The following is a 17449-nucleotide window of genomic DNA, read 5'->3' as shown; positions in this document are numbered from 1 at the left end:
ATTTTGACACAGCGACAGTGAAGGAACGATGATATATTTCCAAGTCAGGATATATATGGACGAAAACTTGCAGTGGGTGGTATTCCCATGTATTTGCTTCCCTTGAATGTCTAGATGGAAGTGGATCTAGGTCTGGAAAGTGCTTTCTAAGGATCTTTGGTGAATTTATGCAGTACATCTTGTAGATGGTATGCATTGCTACTGCTGAGTGTTGGTGGTGAGGGGAGTGGTCAGATTACCAAAGATTTGGTGAAAGAGTGAGATTTTAAGGGGTATTTTAAGGAGGAAATTAAGTCACGAGGTGGTGAACTGTTGGGAAAACTTTTCAGAGATTGCTGCCTAGGCAACTGAATTGTGGCCACCAGCAATAGAGCAAATAATATTGGATATGCTCACGAAACAAGAATTAGACAGTCATGTAATCATACTGGAGAAGTTCAAGTATCTTTTGGGACGGTTGCTGATTAGAGATAGGGGGGTGGTGCAATAACCTGGAGGGATATGACAGGATGACAGTTTTATAATCCGGATATTGGTTGATTGGGAGCCACTATAAATTAGAGACAATAGGAGTGATATGAACAGAGAACTTTGTGTAGGTCTACACCGTGAAAACACAGACAAGATCCAAAGGCATGCCTTACACAGATTAAGTAAATTGCCAGAAATTGATTTCCAAAAAGGGAATATTCTGAAGCAGAATTTCTGTAACTTTCAGGGATAAACACTTTTACAATATCAGAGACAGCGTGGACTCATCGGATTTAGTCCCAAATGCAGCCGTCACCACTCTCTGTACGTTCTCTGTAAGATCATCAAGTACACAATTCAGCAGCTGGCAGGCCATATAAAATGACAATCCTGCTGCAACGATGCATTGAATGTTCCATGAGGTGTTGGAGGCAAGCCTACTTAGTGAAATGTCTTCATCAGCATAGCCCCACTTCAACCTTTTAATTAAATCTTGAGTTATTTCCCGACCAGGGGAGTTGTCACCACTGCTTTCAGATCCTGCACAAGTTTCCCTGCACTTTTGGCCAGTTTTTGAAGAGAGGAATCATTCAGACCCAGACATTGATGAAAATTTGCTATTTCTTTAATCATGCTCTCATTATGAGAAACAAGCCTGATGTGAACACCTGGCACTGCTCCGCTGTTCCGGAATATATTGCCAACTTCCATATTCTTATCTTTAACTTTTTCTTTTTCATCTCTACAGTCTGTGTTTAAATTTGGAAGGTCCAGTATGTTAGTTCTGCATATTCACAAGAACACTTTCAAGAGCTTGTGAGCAGATTAAAGTCATACAGATTCAACTCATAACTTGATATCAGGATGACAATTGGGGCAGCACGGTGGCTCAATGGTTAGCACTGCTGCCTCAGTCTGTGACAGGAGACTGTCTATGTGAAGTTTGCACATTCTCCCTGTGTCTGCATAGGTCCCCTCTGGGTGCTCCGGTTTCCTCCCACAAGCCAAAGATCTGCAGGTTTGGTGAATTGGCCATGCTAAATTGCCCATAGTGTTTAGGGATGTGTAGGTTAGGTGTATTAATCAGGGGTAAATATAGGGTATGGTGAATTGGTCTGGGGTTACCTTTTGGAGGGTTGGTGTGGACTGGTTGGGCTGAAGGGCTCCTTTCCACACTGTAGGGATTCCAGGATTGTACAATGGGTGATGGGATCCCTGCTTCTTGCAAGTTTCTGACACTGATTCCTGATCTTCTCCAGTTCTTTCTCTTCACTAAATGCGCCCCCACCCCCACTTCCTCATTGATTCGAGATAATTGTCAATTTTAGATTGAATGAAGTAGAAATTCTTCCCCAATCATTTAATCTCTTTGGCATGAGATAATGATAAAGAAATCATATCTTTCAAAATGCAGTCCATTCAGGCACCTATTTGTTTGGAATTTTGATCCAATTTCTGGCAGATCCCAAAAGCAAGCATTCAGTAGTTTGGAATGTTTGTATCCAACTGACTCTGTTGTATTGTCTGTATTGGCAACTTGACCTGCTCCGTTAAATTTTTCTTAAGTTGATACATTGCTTTGATGAAGGTAGGTTTCCCAACACCTGCTTGTCCTGCCACTGCGATGTTCAGCTCTGTATTGTCCAGATCATCTGACTTGTTCTGTATCAGTGGTATTCCCACCTGCACTCCATCTGTTTTATAAGCAGCATTCATTGTATTAAACTCTTCCAGACTGAAGAATGAGGGATTCAAAAAACTGGGCCATCTGATCTCTGAGGAAAAAAAACCAAGATGTTTAGTTCCTCCTTAATATAAAAAGCTTTTATATATGAAACATATTGTCACATATTTGGAACCACCTATATATTGTACTTAATTAATTAATTAGTGAAATGTAATCACTGTTGTGATGTAGCCAAATGTGATAGCTAATGTATGTATGAAGGTTCCATATGTAGCAATGACATGGAGAACTATTTGATCTATTTTAGCATTATTGATGGAAAGAGGATCATAGATTGGGAACTGGGAGTTCTAACTTTCTCTTCTTCCAATAGTATCTGGGAATTGCTTCCATCCACTTGAGAGCACCAATGGGACTCCAATTTAAGGCCTCCTTTAAAAAAATGGCATATGTGACATTGAAGCATTTCTGCTCTATGTTATCCTGGTGTGCACCCTGGGGTATTTGCTCACACCCCAAATTGGTGAGAGTGCAACCGACATGATTTAGAAAAGATAAAACATAAGTAGAGTGAGTTTAAGCAATTAAGTGTTTAAAAATGGTGAAGAAATAATTCAAATTTAATCTGTGATAGAGGTCACCAATCTGACTTATTGGACACTGCTTAAGGTTTGTATTATTCCACTTGTGTATAAGGATTTCAAGGCTCTGGTGTCTTTATCTCATGAACGACATGATTGTGAGACAGGGCGTGCAACCAAGGTTGCACTATACCCAGAATGACAGGACTGTCTTCTGAAGAGAGACTGAGCATATTGGGTTTTTTATCTCCAAGTATCAAAGAATGTGAGATGACCTCATTGAAAAATACAAATGGTTAAAGAGAGAGACAAAATAGATGCTGGTCAGATGGGTGCCCTTGTTATGGAGTTTCGAACTGGAGGACACAATTTAAAAAGTGGGGATATGACACTTGCGACTGAGATGAGGAGAATGTTTTTTACTCGGCGGGTTGGGATCTTTTGGAATTCTCCACCCAGAGGATGGTGGAAACTGACTGTTTGAGTCTGTTTAAAATCGAGATTGATTGATGGATTTCTGATTACTAGTGATGTCGTGGGTTACGTGGATTGGGTGGGCAAAAGGCATAGTAAGATCATACAGAATGATAGGACAGAATTGATGGATTGAATGGCCGTGTGCTGTTTCTATGTTCTTAAATAATGTTACATTTGACAATGATTGAGTCAAAGAGAGTTGCAACTGGGACCACATAAGGATGTGGATCAAACAGCCTTAAAAGGAATGAGCATGGAAAAATAATGAAAGGACATGTGCAGCAACATTTTAAAATAAGTGGAAGTTGATTGAGTGTTACTGCTTTGTATAAGATGGTTAATACTCAAAAAGCTAACCAACATAACAGGATAAACTCCACCCATGAAGAAATGAAGGACAGTCTTGAGGAGAACTAAGATGTTGGGTGGTTCTCAACTCTGTTCTACATTCTCCATTTATTCACTAGGGTGTATGCAGTGTTTGTGTTTGTTGTTTGTATGAATAGTATGTAGCGAAACAATAAAATATATCTACTCTTAATTTGAAACTGTCACTTGTGAGACTAACAATCATGTATCTCAGGTGTTCCATGATCAGTCAATAAGCACTCACAATCAGTCTGGTTCTTTAAGACTTCATTCTTTATTTGTTCATACGGCCAGGTACAGAGCACCCGGAAACACAGAGGTTATATACATCCGTATTCCTCTGAGGAGCTGCAGACATAGCTTAAAACAAAGACATTTTTGTACTTTTCTTAAAGAACTGGCTATGATCGCATAGTACATTCAGACAATTACCAACCTATACAAGATATTGCTTTATTTGACAGTTACTTGGCCCAATTGTATTTCCTGGGAACCAACTTTATTTTCCAACATTCAGGTCACCCTTATCTCACTAACCAAGCCATTGCACCTACATCTGAAGGTCAGTAAGAAAGGCCAGTAACGTCTTATCTAGTCTAGTTATTTATATGCTGTAAAGGGAGTGTTGTCTGCTAATCTCTATTGAAGCAGACTGTGGTTAGTCAATTATGCAGCTATAGCAGAATTGTCAATTTACAGCCTAGAAGCCATTTTGTCATGTTATTTGCATCGAGAAGCCATTTTACTGCCACCTAAGTTATTAAGAACATCTGTTAAGCAGTTGTTCCTGACAACAACTATTTACCTCAGCCTGTATTCTGGTTTCAGATCCTCACACATCATAGCAAAACTATCTTCTGTGGATTTCTGTCCAGGTTTCTACATTTCTTACATCATTGAGATGATAGAATTGCTGCCTGGTGATTCAGTCATATCCACAGGGACTGGAAAGTGGGCCAATTATGTGATTTAGTAGTTAAATCCTGCTTTAAAACTATTTAATAAGATCTTGGATGATTATAATATAACCCCATATACACACCTTTCCTCCTATCCAAACCACCTCTGCATTGTCCGAGCCACCAACATAGAAATTCAGCTGTAAATACTCATTCTGTCTCCCATGGCAGAACCTGGGTCTCCTTTACTCTGAACATCAAGAAAAGTGCAGTTATGGGACAAGGTGTCACTTTGCACACCTGATCACACTTAAATAATGTTCCATTGGTTAGCCATTTCTGCCTTTGAAGGTTGACAATGAAAGACAATCTGGTCTAGATCTGAAACTTGACACATACACAAGGAAAACAGCTCCCAGCTTTTGCTGACTCATGAAATTTGCAAGGAGTAACATCAGTCCGACCCATATAATCAAGACAAAGGATAGGAGACCTGTACTCTCAGTGCATTGAAGTATACGTTGTTGTATACTTCAAGTATATTTGTATTGCACGATCTTTGTATAGCGTGGGGTCACACAGGAATGCAACTACTGCGTAATAGCAGAACTACTTGCAAATAGCACTGACAGACAGTTACTGGCCGATGAACAACATAATGAATTTACAGTTTCTTTTTATGGTTTTTAAACATCTAATTTCAATTCAAAATATTGAACCAAATTTCTCTCAGGAGGTGATGCATACTTGTAATATCACTAGAGTGGTAATCCAGAGAAAATGGCTAATAATCTGGTGACCTGTGTTTGATCAAATTATGGCAGGTAGTGAAATTTTGACTCAAATTTTAATATTGGAGTATAAAAGCTAGCTGAGTAGTGACATGTTTATTGGCAATTGTCATGGAGAACCCAACTGGGCCACCAATGTCCTTTTGGGAAAGAAGACTGTCATCCCTTCGTGATTCCAGGTCCACAGCAATTGTGGTAGACTCTTAACTGCCCTCTGAAATGGTCTGGAGAGCTAATCAGTTCAAAGGTTATCAGGTTTAGGCTTTTGCCTGCATCTGCCATTGTCTTTTCCTACCTACTTTGTCTTTGTCATTATTGGCTCCTGGTCAAACACCAAGTCTATCAGGAGATTTATGGGATTGCCAAAGCCAAGCTGCAACTCAATTAGATGAATATTCTTAATATGTTCCATTTCTTGATCTTACCTTTGTGTATCCTTCTGGAGAGTCCTTCTGGAGCTGCAAAGACATCAACACCTTGATCCAGTTTACACTGGATTCAATTTCAGTTCTGTACTGGGAGGGGAGAGGGAACCAGTCAAACTGTGTAACTATCTGATATCACACCCCATTTAAAGGATGACATTCTTGTAACCTAATCAATAATACTCTACTATAGGATTGCCTCAGTTATTGTCAGAGAGAATCCTACCAGACAGGTAAGCAGTCAACAAAATAATGATTGACAACTTCTCGTTATTTCCTTGTTCCATATTACTGTTAGAATAAAACTTAGGTGTATTGGTTTGAGAGCACAGTACTATTTTTCCACCTGCATTACTAATCTGTAGCATCAAGGATTAGAATAGTTCAAATGAGTTTATTGCTTACGTTATACAACAAACATTGAAACATATTCCTCAATAGCTTCTGCACTTCTGTGTTAACTGTGACTTACTGGTTACACTCTCCCTTATGAGACAAGTTCCTCATATTCTCGGCTCACACTCTAAACTGAGGAGACAATTGCAAAAAAGTTCTAAACTAAGGTACATTGCTTCTCAGATAGACAGTAAACCCTACTTCCTGCTAATTTAAATGATAGCAGTACACAATCTAGTGTCAGGTCAGTTGTTAAATAGCTACACATTTGGGATGGATTTCATGTTCCCAAAGTGGGACCAGTGACCCTAAGTGGAGTTACATGCTGAAATGTTTGGACTGTGAGCCCAGAGGAGTAATGGCTACTTCCCCTCATTAGTATGCCTTCTTACTTGTTACTATTGTAAATTGGGGGTTGCCAAAAACCTGTGTTAACTCAGCATTCCTTCTTTTGATATTTTTCTGCAGCATAAGAACTCATCTAACTGTGTCATATTAGTAACAGCAAATGCAAACAAATCTTGACTTGAAAACATGTAAAAGAGTATCAGACGTTACTCTCTCCCACTTTCAGTGTAGCATATGAGAAAGAAGAAGGATTTTGATCCCAGAAGGGCTGAAAACTAATCTGTAGATTGAGATGGACAGAGGGATAATGGTCATGAGTGGCTGCCTAATGGCCACGGGCCAAGAGGGTTAGACAGGAAAATGACCAACCCCTAATAAAAGGAATATTAACAGGAACAGATGGGGAGGAAGGAGAAACAAAATCCAGGGAGACGAGCCATACCATCTGCCAAGGGGGAAGGCCAGGAGATTCTCCACATCAATTCAACGGAAGAACAAAGACTGTTGGTACAAAGACAATCAAATATGACAAGAGATCAGCACAGAAGGACATAGGATCAGTGGGATTTGAGAGTGTGCTGCCTCTATCCCCCCCCTCCCCGTTCTACAGAATGATTCTGGGATTAGTAAAACATTCACATTTGTCACAGGTTGTGTATTTCCTTTATCTAATTTTGAACTGCTGCTTATCAACAAACTGTCAGAAAATTACAATAAGTGATCAACTGTCTAGATTGGGAAACTGTGTTCACAATCCTTCCTAAAGTCAACATTGCCCCCCCGGCTCTCAATAATCTTCCAGCCACTCTCACAGTTTTCACAGAGGGATTGCAGAAAGTTTCAAGCTTTGAAACAGCAAGATGTTTGGGAATGACTGGGTTTCACAGAAACGTAGAAAATAAGAGCCGGAGTATGTCATTCAGCCCTTTGAATTGACTCTGTCATTCAACATGATCATAGCTGATCATTCAACTCAGGACCCTATTTCCTCTTTCTCCCCATATCCTTTCATCCTTTTAGAAGGAAGAAATATATCTATCTCTTCCATGAAAATATTCAATGTTTCAGCCTCAAACTCTTTCTGTGACAGAGAATTCCATCAGCTTACCACTCAGGATGATGAAATTTCTCATCATCCCAGTTCTAACTGGCCTACCCTGTTGCTTTACTCTGGAAAGATTCAGTACTTGAGGTTGAATTAGATCATTTGAAAATGTGTTTGACACATACAGAAAATAATCTGAAAATCTAATGGAGTGCTGGCCTTTATGTCTAGTGGATTGGAATTCAAGGGAATAGAAATAATGTTTATTTATACAAAACCTTGGTAATAGAATGAGGGAGTTCTGGGAGTTTTATTTGCCTGTGCACTACTCACGCAGGAGAATATTTATCCATAGATGGTGATAATTGCAAATTGCTGGATCAACACGCGAATAGTTAACCATATGAGAAAGCCATGTTAGGTTTCCCTTTAAAGCTTTCATAATTAGGTTGTGTGGTAGAATGTGAAAGTTAACTGGTGTGTGGAAATAGCAGTTACTTCAGTGAATCACTAGGGTTCAATGACCTGATAGGAAATGCAGAATGGCTGCTCTTAATAGCCATTATGAACAATTTGACCTCAAGATTCAAGCATGAGTAAATTCGGTAAGCCGGTGTGAAAATTGTAAATGATACTTTAAAAGCTGGGGATGGAATTTTTCTTGGTTGAATGATTATGGACATAAATATAGTTAGAGACAAAAAAACTGCAGATGCTGTAATCAAAAATAGACAGACAGGAGGCTGTAAGAACACAGCGAGCCAGACAGCATCAGGAAGTGCAGAAGTCAACGTTTTGGGTGTAGCCCTTCTTCTGGGAGTGCCACAAGGATCGGTGCTGGGTACACTACTTTTTGTCATTTGTATAAATGATTTGGATGTAAGCGTAAGAGGTACAGTTAGTAAGTTTGTAGATGACACCAAAATTGGAGGTGTAGTAGACAGCGAAGAGGGTTACCTCAGATTACAACAGGATCTTGACCAGATGGGCCAATGGGCTGAGAAGTGGCAGATGGAGTTTAATTCAGATAAATGCGAGGTGCAGCATTTTGGGAAAGCAAATCTTAGCAGGACTTATACACTTAATGGTAAGGTCCTAGGGAGTGTTGCTGAACAGAGACCTTGGAGTGCAGGTTCATTGTTCCTTGAAAGTGGAGTCACAGGTAGATAGGATAGTGAAGAAGGCATTTGGTATGCTTTCCTTTATTGGTCAGAGTATTGAGTACAGGAGTTGGAGGTCATGTTGCGGCTGTACAGGACATTGGTTAGGCCACTGTTGGAATATTGCATGCAATTCTGGTCTCCTTCCTACTGGAAAGATGTTGTGAAACTTGAAAGGATTCAGAAAAGATTCACAGGAATGTTGCCAGGTTTGGAGGCCTTGAGCTATAGGGAGAGGCTGAACAGGCTGGGGCTGTTTTCCCTGGACCTTATAGAGGTTTACAAAATTATGAGGGACATAGATAGGATAAATACAACAAAGTCTTTTCCCTGAGATGGGGGAGTCAAGAACTAGAGGGCATAGGTTTAGGGTGAGTGAGGAAAGATATAAAAGAGACCTAAGGGGCAACATTTTCTCACAGAGGGTGGTACAGGCATGGAATGAGCTGCCAGAGGAAGTGGTGGAGGCTGGTACAATTGCAACTTTTAAAAGGCATTTGGATGGGTATATGAATAGGAAGGGTTTGGAGGGATATGGGCCAGGTGCTAGATTGGGACCAGATTGGGTTGGGATATCTGGTTGGCATGGACAGGTTGGACCAAAGGGTCTGTTTCCATGCTGTACATCTCTATGACTCTGTGATTCTATGACTTCTCCACCTTCTGATGCTGCCTGGCACAGTGTGTTCTTCCAGCCTCCTGTCTGTCTATTATGGACATAAATATGGCATTTTCAACTCGGCAGGCAATGAGTAGTGTTGAGCAACAATGATCAGTGATAGGGGCTTGGGATTTGCAATCTCTGTCAATGACATGAACAAAGAGATCAGAAGCAATGTATTTAAAATTTCTGATGATGCAAAACTAAGTTGAAAGAATTCCACAAAGGCCAACGTCGCCTCACCAAGTCACCCTTTATTTAAACATACATTGTATATGACACTAACTCAGCTAGTACAGACCTGACCTTGAGAGTGAGCAGAACTCCTGATACTCCTGTTTATATCTGTCAGTCAGGACTCCCTGACAGCGGCTGTTAACTTGATCCACTTAGGGAAATCATATTCTGATATGCACTTGGCTGACCTCGTTCCAATCATTACATCCCTCCCCCTTCAAGTCCTGGGAAGTAGGACCATTCTTTTTCCTGTGCTTCTCCTTGGGTGTTTACGTACCAAGTCCTGTTTCGCCGACTCTGCCTTGGAGACTGGTGGTATGTACCAGGCTATAGCCTGCCTCTTGCGACCCAAGCGTCTTGGAAGAAATTCATCATCAGGCATACAGCATTCAAATGGAATGATCCAGAACTTTACAGGAAATCCAGATACGGCCTCTGCAAGGCCATTAGAGATGCCAAGAGATGGTACCAGACTAAGTTAGAGACCCAAATTAACCACATGCACACCCAGTGCCTGTGGCAAGGCCTAAGGACATAATGGTGTACAAAATTAAGCAGAGCAAATAGCAGTACTGAATAGTACAGTGTCATGTACAATCCAGATTATTATGCTCCCCATAATAAAATACCATCCTCTACAATGTTATGCTCTTGCTGCGTACAGCAAGATTTCAGTTTTACTGTGTGATGGCCCTTTTGTTTCTCCTGCCACCAGCTGTTTTAGTTTGGCCAGGATGCAATACTTTTCTGTCCACTGTCTGATATTGTCAGTGGTGACTGGAAGGGAGTCTATAAAGTTTAAAACCAGGACTGTAGTGGTGGCACCACCTGTGGTGTATCTGCAAGTGAGAGGTGGCTCAAGGTATCCACATTTGCTACTTGGCCTCCTGGGTGGTGTTCCAACTTGTAATTGTACGCACTCAGAAAAAGATGTCATCGCTGAATTTGACCAGAAGCTGTGGGTGGTACTGTCTAATCTTCTTAAAGTAACCCTTTTAAGGGGTTGTAATCTGTTACTATTACATATTAATGTCCATAATGTAATGGTGGAACTTTCTCACACCAAAGATGACTGCCAAACCTTCCTTCTCTGTCTGGGTGTATTTTCTTTCAGCATCAGCCAAAGTCCAGGAAGCTTATGCTTTTGGGTGTTTGTCTCTGTGGGCCACTGGTTAGCCAACACCACCCCGATACCATACAGCATGTTAGTAGCACATCTCCCTTGGGATCATAGTGTGCTAATACTTTAGATATAACTGTGTGTTGCTGGGAAAGCACAGCAGGTCAGACAGCATTCAGGGAGCAGGAGAATCGATGTTTTGGGCATAAGTCCTGAAGAAGGGTTACACCCAAAATGCTGACTTCTCCACCTCCTGATGCTGCCTGGCCTGCTGTGTTCTTTTGGTTTTCTACCTGTCTATTTTGGATTCTGCAGATTTTTTGTCTCTAAGAAAATCATGCCAGTCTGTCTAATCTTTCTTCATAATTGAAACTCTGCAGTCCAGGCAACATCCTAGTAAATCTCCTCTCCAGTGCTGTCACATCTTTCCTATAGTACAGATTCTAGAACTGCACACAATACTCCATCTCTGGCCTTATCAATCCCGTATGATTGTGTCTCAAAAATTTGATTAAGCTTTTTGTGGAAGTAACCAAGAAGATTGAGGACTGAGTGGTGGATGTTATTTACTTGGATTTTAATAAGGCCTTTGACAAGGTTCCGCATTGTAGACTAATTAGTAAAGTTAGATCACATGGGATTCAGGGTGAGCTTGCCAGTCAGATACAAAATTGGCCCGATGGCAGGAGACACAGATTGATGGTGGGAGGTTTGTTTGGACTGCAGGCCTGTGTCCAGCAGTGTTCCACAGGGATCAATGCTGGGCCCTCTTTTGTTTGTCATATATATAAATTATTTAGATGAGAACATAGGTGTGGTTAGTAAGTTTGCACATGACACCAAAATTGGTGGTATAGTGAAGACGGCCATCTCAGATTGCATAACGATCTTGTTCCTTTGTTTAAGAAGGGACCAGGAGATAATTAAGATAATTACAGGCCGGTGAGCCTGACACCAGTGGTGAAGCTATTGGAAAAGATACTGAGAGACAGGATTTATTCACATTTGAAAGCAAATGGATTTGTTAGTGATAGTATGTGTTTGTCCGGAGAAAATCATGTCTTACCAACGTGATTGAGTTTTTTGAGGAGGTGACAAGAATGATTGATGAGGAAAAGGCAGTAGATTTTGGGATTACCACCCCTGGACGTTGTATAGAAGGAGAGGTGGGAACAGCAAATTTGGGCTACTCATTCAGGTTTTAGTAATAGGCTGATAAGCTGGTGTATTTGTGAGGTGGGAGGTGTATGTTTTGTTCCTTTGCCTTCATGGAGACATCACTGAGCAGTCAGAAGCGTTCAAAGTCCTGAAATGTTATCAAACTGCTTGCTGTCCCTGTGACAGGTGACCCATAGAAAAAGTAATAATTGTTGTTGCCAATTCCGAAGTACTGAATGAGTGCACTCTGAAATAATTCCAGGGGCTGGTCTCCTGTCACTGAGTCATCCTTTATTTGCATGTGGAGAGTCTTTGACACAATCCAACTTCCTGAGAGACAGCTCTCTGAGTGAACAGGAGGTCTGTCAATCCTGTTTCTATCTGTCAGCCAGGGCTCCTGACTGAACCAGATTAACAGTACCAATCAGAGATGTCATGTTGTACTAGGTCTACCTGGCTGACCTTGTTACAATCACTACACACTCAATAACATAAAGTATGGAGAGGCTCACCAGACATAGCCATGGAGAAGTTTGCATCTTCACACCACTGACTCGTGCTATTCATTGGTGATATTCTGCATCAATGCAGGGTATTTTGTGCATTTGATAATGTCTGATCCAATATGACATTGTAATAGCTTTTCCCCAATCACTTTTCCTCTTACTGGTCATCCATCAGCATGCGCCCGCTTAATTTACCATAGGTCAGGTCCCTCGCAGCTCCACACTGGGATGGCACAAGAAGAAGCGATTAGACCAGTCAATCAATCATGGTCTGAAGGGAAGGCTATCTGGAAGTGACAGCAGCAAAGTCCATGGCACCCTGTGCTATTTGTAGAGAAATTTACCCCCACCTACTCTTCAGCAAGACGTAGTGATGAGATGTAAAGCATGTTTTGTGAATGGAAAACACAAATGTGTCTGTGCGCATTGCACCACATGACCCTTTACATTTTATATTTGTTGTGTTAGAACGTCAGAGTGGGAGGGTCTGCATCTTGGCTTAGTGACCTGGATCTGCAAACATTTCTGGAAGACATACAAAGGCAAGGAGGTGTCTTATATCCTATGGGCCATCACAAAAGGTTCAATAATCACAAAGAGGACATGGATTGCAATCACAGCAGAGGTTAGCATTGCAAGTGAACATTGATAGTCATGGAACAGTGTTGGGAAAGATTTCATTTGGTGAATTAAGTTATTTTTCAGAAATACACAGCAGACTCTATGCGGGTCCCTATCTGCTTGCTGTAGAAAAGGAGTAAGACCTGATACATATCTCTATTGTTGCATGGAGGCCTGGATGAACAAGCTCAATCAGGCTAGTGTAACAGCAACAAAAAAGGCAAAATATTGTGGATGCTGGAGATCTGAAATAAGAACACTACCATTAGAGAGAATCTTACACTGTGGCGCTTCACCTGGGCAGTGAAAGCATCTGAAGCATATTTTAAGAATGCTAAGCTTACTCCTTTATACAAAGTCTCTAAGAGTGCAGTGATAATGTCCCTATCTGTGAGACTGGAAACTGCATTCCTGCTCCAGTTTTACATGGTAATGTTCATTTGTTGAATGTGAGAACAGGATTTATTCCTGGTAGAGGTGGACAAAAACTCCTAAAGATTTGGATATTAGCTCCTGAAATGAAGGATATCAGACATTCACTGACAAGAGGGATATCAGACGCTTCCTGAAGGGAGGGATATCAGTCTCCTCCTGAAGGACAGATTATAAGAAGATCTTGAATAAGCAGATATCAGACACTTCCTGGGAGGACATCTGAGGAGTGTAACAACAGAATTGAATGGGTTGTTTGGAAAGTATCCAGCTCTGGGACATCAGGCTTGGTGTTCCATTCAGGATCAAATTGTGGCTTTTGATAAAGAGCCATCAGCCACTACCTTAGGGGAGCAATATCAGGCACTTTCTGAAAGTAGGGGTATCAGGCACTTTCTGAAGCCAGGGATATCAGACAGTTCCTGAAAGGAGGAATATGGGATACTTACTGAAGGGATGACTGGATGACAATTTCGAAGTGAGAGATATATTAAACAGACCATGAAGGAAGGGATATCACACACATCTGAAGGGAAGAATTTCAAACAGTCCATGAAGGAAGGGATATCAGTCACTTCCAGAACGGTGGAATATCTGATTCAAGGAAGAAGTTTTTCAGATAACTCCTAAAGGGAGGGATATCAGGCATTTCTAAAGAAAGAGATGAGATACACTTCCTGAAGTGTAAGAGAAATTAACAGGCCTGAAAGTTGACAAATCTCCAGAACCTGATGACATTCACGCTAGACTGTCGAAAGAAATGGCAACAGAGAAAATGGAGCATTGGTGACTATCTTTCAACATTATATTTGTTTTGTAATGGTGCCTGAAGATTGAAGGTTGTAAATGTAACTCCAAAGCTTAAGAAAAAAGGGAGAGAGAAAACAGGGATGTATGGATCTGTTAGTCTGATACCAGTAGTAAGGAAAATTCTACAATCTATTCTCAAGGATTTGCTTATTTAGAAAATAATTGTCTGATTGGACAGAATCAACATTTACTTATGATTGGAAAATATTGTTTGATAAACATAATAGAGCTTTTTGAGGATATTACAAACGGAATCCGTACATGCTCCTGGAGTATTGTGTGAATTCTGGTCCTCTAAGGAAGAACATACTTGCTATGGTACATTTGGATATTTGAACTTTAATGAGGTTCCATATGGGAGGTTGGTAAACAAAATTAAAGCAGATAAACAGCAGAATGTAGGAATTAATGGGTCATTCTCAGGTTAGCAGTCTGTGAAAAGTGAGGCATCACAAAGGTCAGTGCTTGGGCTCCAGCGATTCACAATCTACATCACTGATGTGGTTCTACGGGCTATTTGTAGTATTTCCAGGTTTGCAGATAATACAAACATTTGTGGGAATGAGCTGTGAGGAAGATGCAAAGACGATTTAGAGAGGCCGAATTAATGAGCACAAGTGTGACACAATCAATATGGATAATCATGAGGTTGCCCACTTGGTCAGGAGGAATGAATTTGCAGAATATTTTTAAAAGGTGAGAGATTGGAATGTGTAGGTGCACAAAGGAGCTAGGGTGTTCTTGTTCATGTTCCACTGCAAGTTAATGTGCAACAAGCAATTCAGAAGGTAAATGACATGTCAGCCTCATTGGCAAGATAATTTCAGTACAGGAGCAAAGAAATGTTTCTTCCATTATTTAAAACATTTGAGAGACTGCACTAGGGACATTGTGTTCTAGTCCCCTTGCCTAAAGAGAAGTATTCTTGCCAGAGAGAGAGTGCAGCGCAGGTTCACCAGAGTGAATCCTGGGATGGTGGGACTGCCCCATGAAGAGAGGTAGAGGAGACTGGGACTGTATCTCTGGAGTTTTTAAAAAAAGAGGAGAGGTATTCTCATAGAGATTTTAAAAATTCTTTAAGTGCATAAAGGATGTTTCCTCCATCTATAGGATCTATTATCAAGAGGCATACCCTCGGAATAAAAGGCAGATCATTTGGGGTTGAGAGGAGGATAACCTTTTCACAATTTGAGAGTATAATACAGTGGAGAGAAGGCCTTTTGACCCATCAACTCTGTACCAGCAAGAACTACACAAAATGTGCACTAATTCCAAATTCCTGCACTTGTCCTATATCCCTAAATGTTATGATATCTCAAGTGCTGATCCAAATGGTTTTAAAGGTTGCTTACTCTGATGCTGGTCAATCTTTGAATTCTTAGACCCATATAGCTAGAGAGATGTTCTGTTATTGAGAAAGTTCAAGTGAGTGACTGTGAGATTTCTTGCTAGATGATCAGCCATGGACTAAAATGGTGGAGCAGGCTCAAGGGGCTGAATGGCATACTCATGCTACTATGTTTCTCAGTTTTATAAGTAACTAATTAGGTATGATGCATGTTGAGATGTTCTGAGAGCATGACAATGTGTAATATATAAACTAGCTGGTCATTTATTTCACAGTGTGTTGTGGGATTTTATTTGTATGAGTTAGCTGTCACCATGGCTAGTTCACAACAATGTTTACATCTCATCAGCAATGTGGAATTGCAGTGTATGGGAATGTTCTAAGGAGTGACACTGCACTGTGTAAGTGTCTACTACCTTAGTCTGTTGTTGGAGACAAGAAAACTGCAGATGCTGGAATCCAAGCCAGACAAGCAGGAGGCTGGAAGAGCACAGCAAGCCAGGCATCATCAGCAGGTGGACAAGTTGACGTTTCAGGTGTAACCCTTCTTCAGGTGAGGTGGGGATAGGTGAACACAGGTAGAGGATACGACTTGATTCATCAATGAGAGGAATGAATCCGGTTGGTAGCTGGAAGGAAGGGCCAATCAGAGGAATGGAAGGGAGGGGGAGGGGCTGGGAAGGGCTCAATATTGAGGTCTCTGGGCTGTAGGCTGCCCAGGCAGAAGATGAGGTGTTCATAGAAATTCATAGTTTCCCTATAGTGTGGAAACAACAAGACTTCAGGGCAATGATGAAGGAGCAGCTGAAGTTGGTAATACAGAAACCACAATGGATCTCATCACCCTGATATCAAACTTTGATCTGAATCTGTACGAATGTAAGCAGTTGAATAAGATATTGAAGATGATCTTCTGAATATGAAAAGTGAGTTCCTGCTGGTTCTTTCAAACCTAAATTTGGAGACTATGGCTGAGAAAAGGAAAGAGCTGAAGAAACAATGTTTTGATGTTGGCAATGCTTTCTGGCACAATGGGGGCAGTGCCAATTCCTGGTGTTTCCCTTGGTTGTGACATTGCCATACTGATTGGAGAAATAATATATTTCCACAGATGTCTTGGTCTGGATGATACCTTTCTCCAAAGACTGGCCAAGATTGCAGGGAAATCTGTGGGAGATGTGTAAGTAGTGGTGACAACTCCCCTGCTCGGGAAAGTAACTCCTGATATAATTTTAAAAATTTCAGGCGGACCTCACAGCACTTACCTCTTCAGAAGTTGATATTAGCCCCAGCACTTCGCCAGTCATTGTTCCATCTGTGAAACAGGATCATCATTCCTTATGACCCACAAGCTGCTAAGTGTTGTTCTTGAGGATCTTATCAAGTGCACATAAAATAGTGAAGGCTGCATTTGAAATGAATCAACCCAGTGAGTTCAAGCTGTGGCTGATACTTCACAGGGAACGAGTGCTGAAAATCAATGGAATTCTCAACAATATTCTCTTTTTGCTGAATTCCTTCCTGGAAATATTCCCATCTGTTCCTCACAGCACTTCTCTGTGGGGTTAAAAATAGGAACTATATAATATGTTTCATTCTCTAATTGTGGGGCGTTTTCAAGTTGTGCTTTTTTTTCTACCTTCAGTGGTGCAATTTGCATTGAATTTTATCCCTAGTAGGTGTCATTGTTAACAGCGCATTCCCAACACACACTAAGCCCAATACATAGACTTAGAGTCATAGAGATGTATAGCATGGAAACAGATCCTTCGGTCCAACTAGTCCATGTCGACCAGATATCCTAACCTAATCTAGTCCCATTTTCCAGTATTTGGCTCATATCCCTCTAAACTCTTCCTATTCATATACTCATCCAGATGCCTCTTAAATGTTGCAATTGTACCAGC

The 17449-nt window shown here is 40.9% G+C and overlaps 1 pseudogene; it reads right to left on the bottom strand.

Moving 5' to 3' along the window:
- Positions 1 to 730: 730 nt before the first annotated feature.
- LOC140495627 (interferon-inducible GTPase 5-like) lies at positions 731 to 16849 on the bottom strand (annotated as a pseudogene).
- Positions 16850 to 17449: the final 600 nt, after the last annotated feature.

The sequence above is a fragment of the Chiloscyllium punctatum genome, chromosome 25 (assembly GCF_047496795.1).
Source record: "Chiloscyllium punctatum isolate Juve2018m chromosome 25, sChiPun1.3, whole genome shotgun sequence".
Lineage (NCBI taxonomy): Eukaryota > Metazoa > Chordata > Chondrichthyes > Orectolobiformes > Hemiscylliidae > Chiloscyllium > Chiloscyllium punctatum.
Note: the sequence above shows the minus strand (reverse complement) of the source record. Positions and strands in the feature narration are given on the sequence as shown.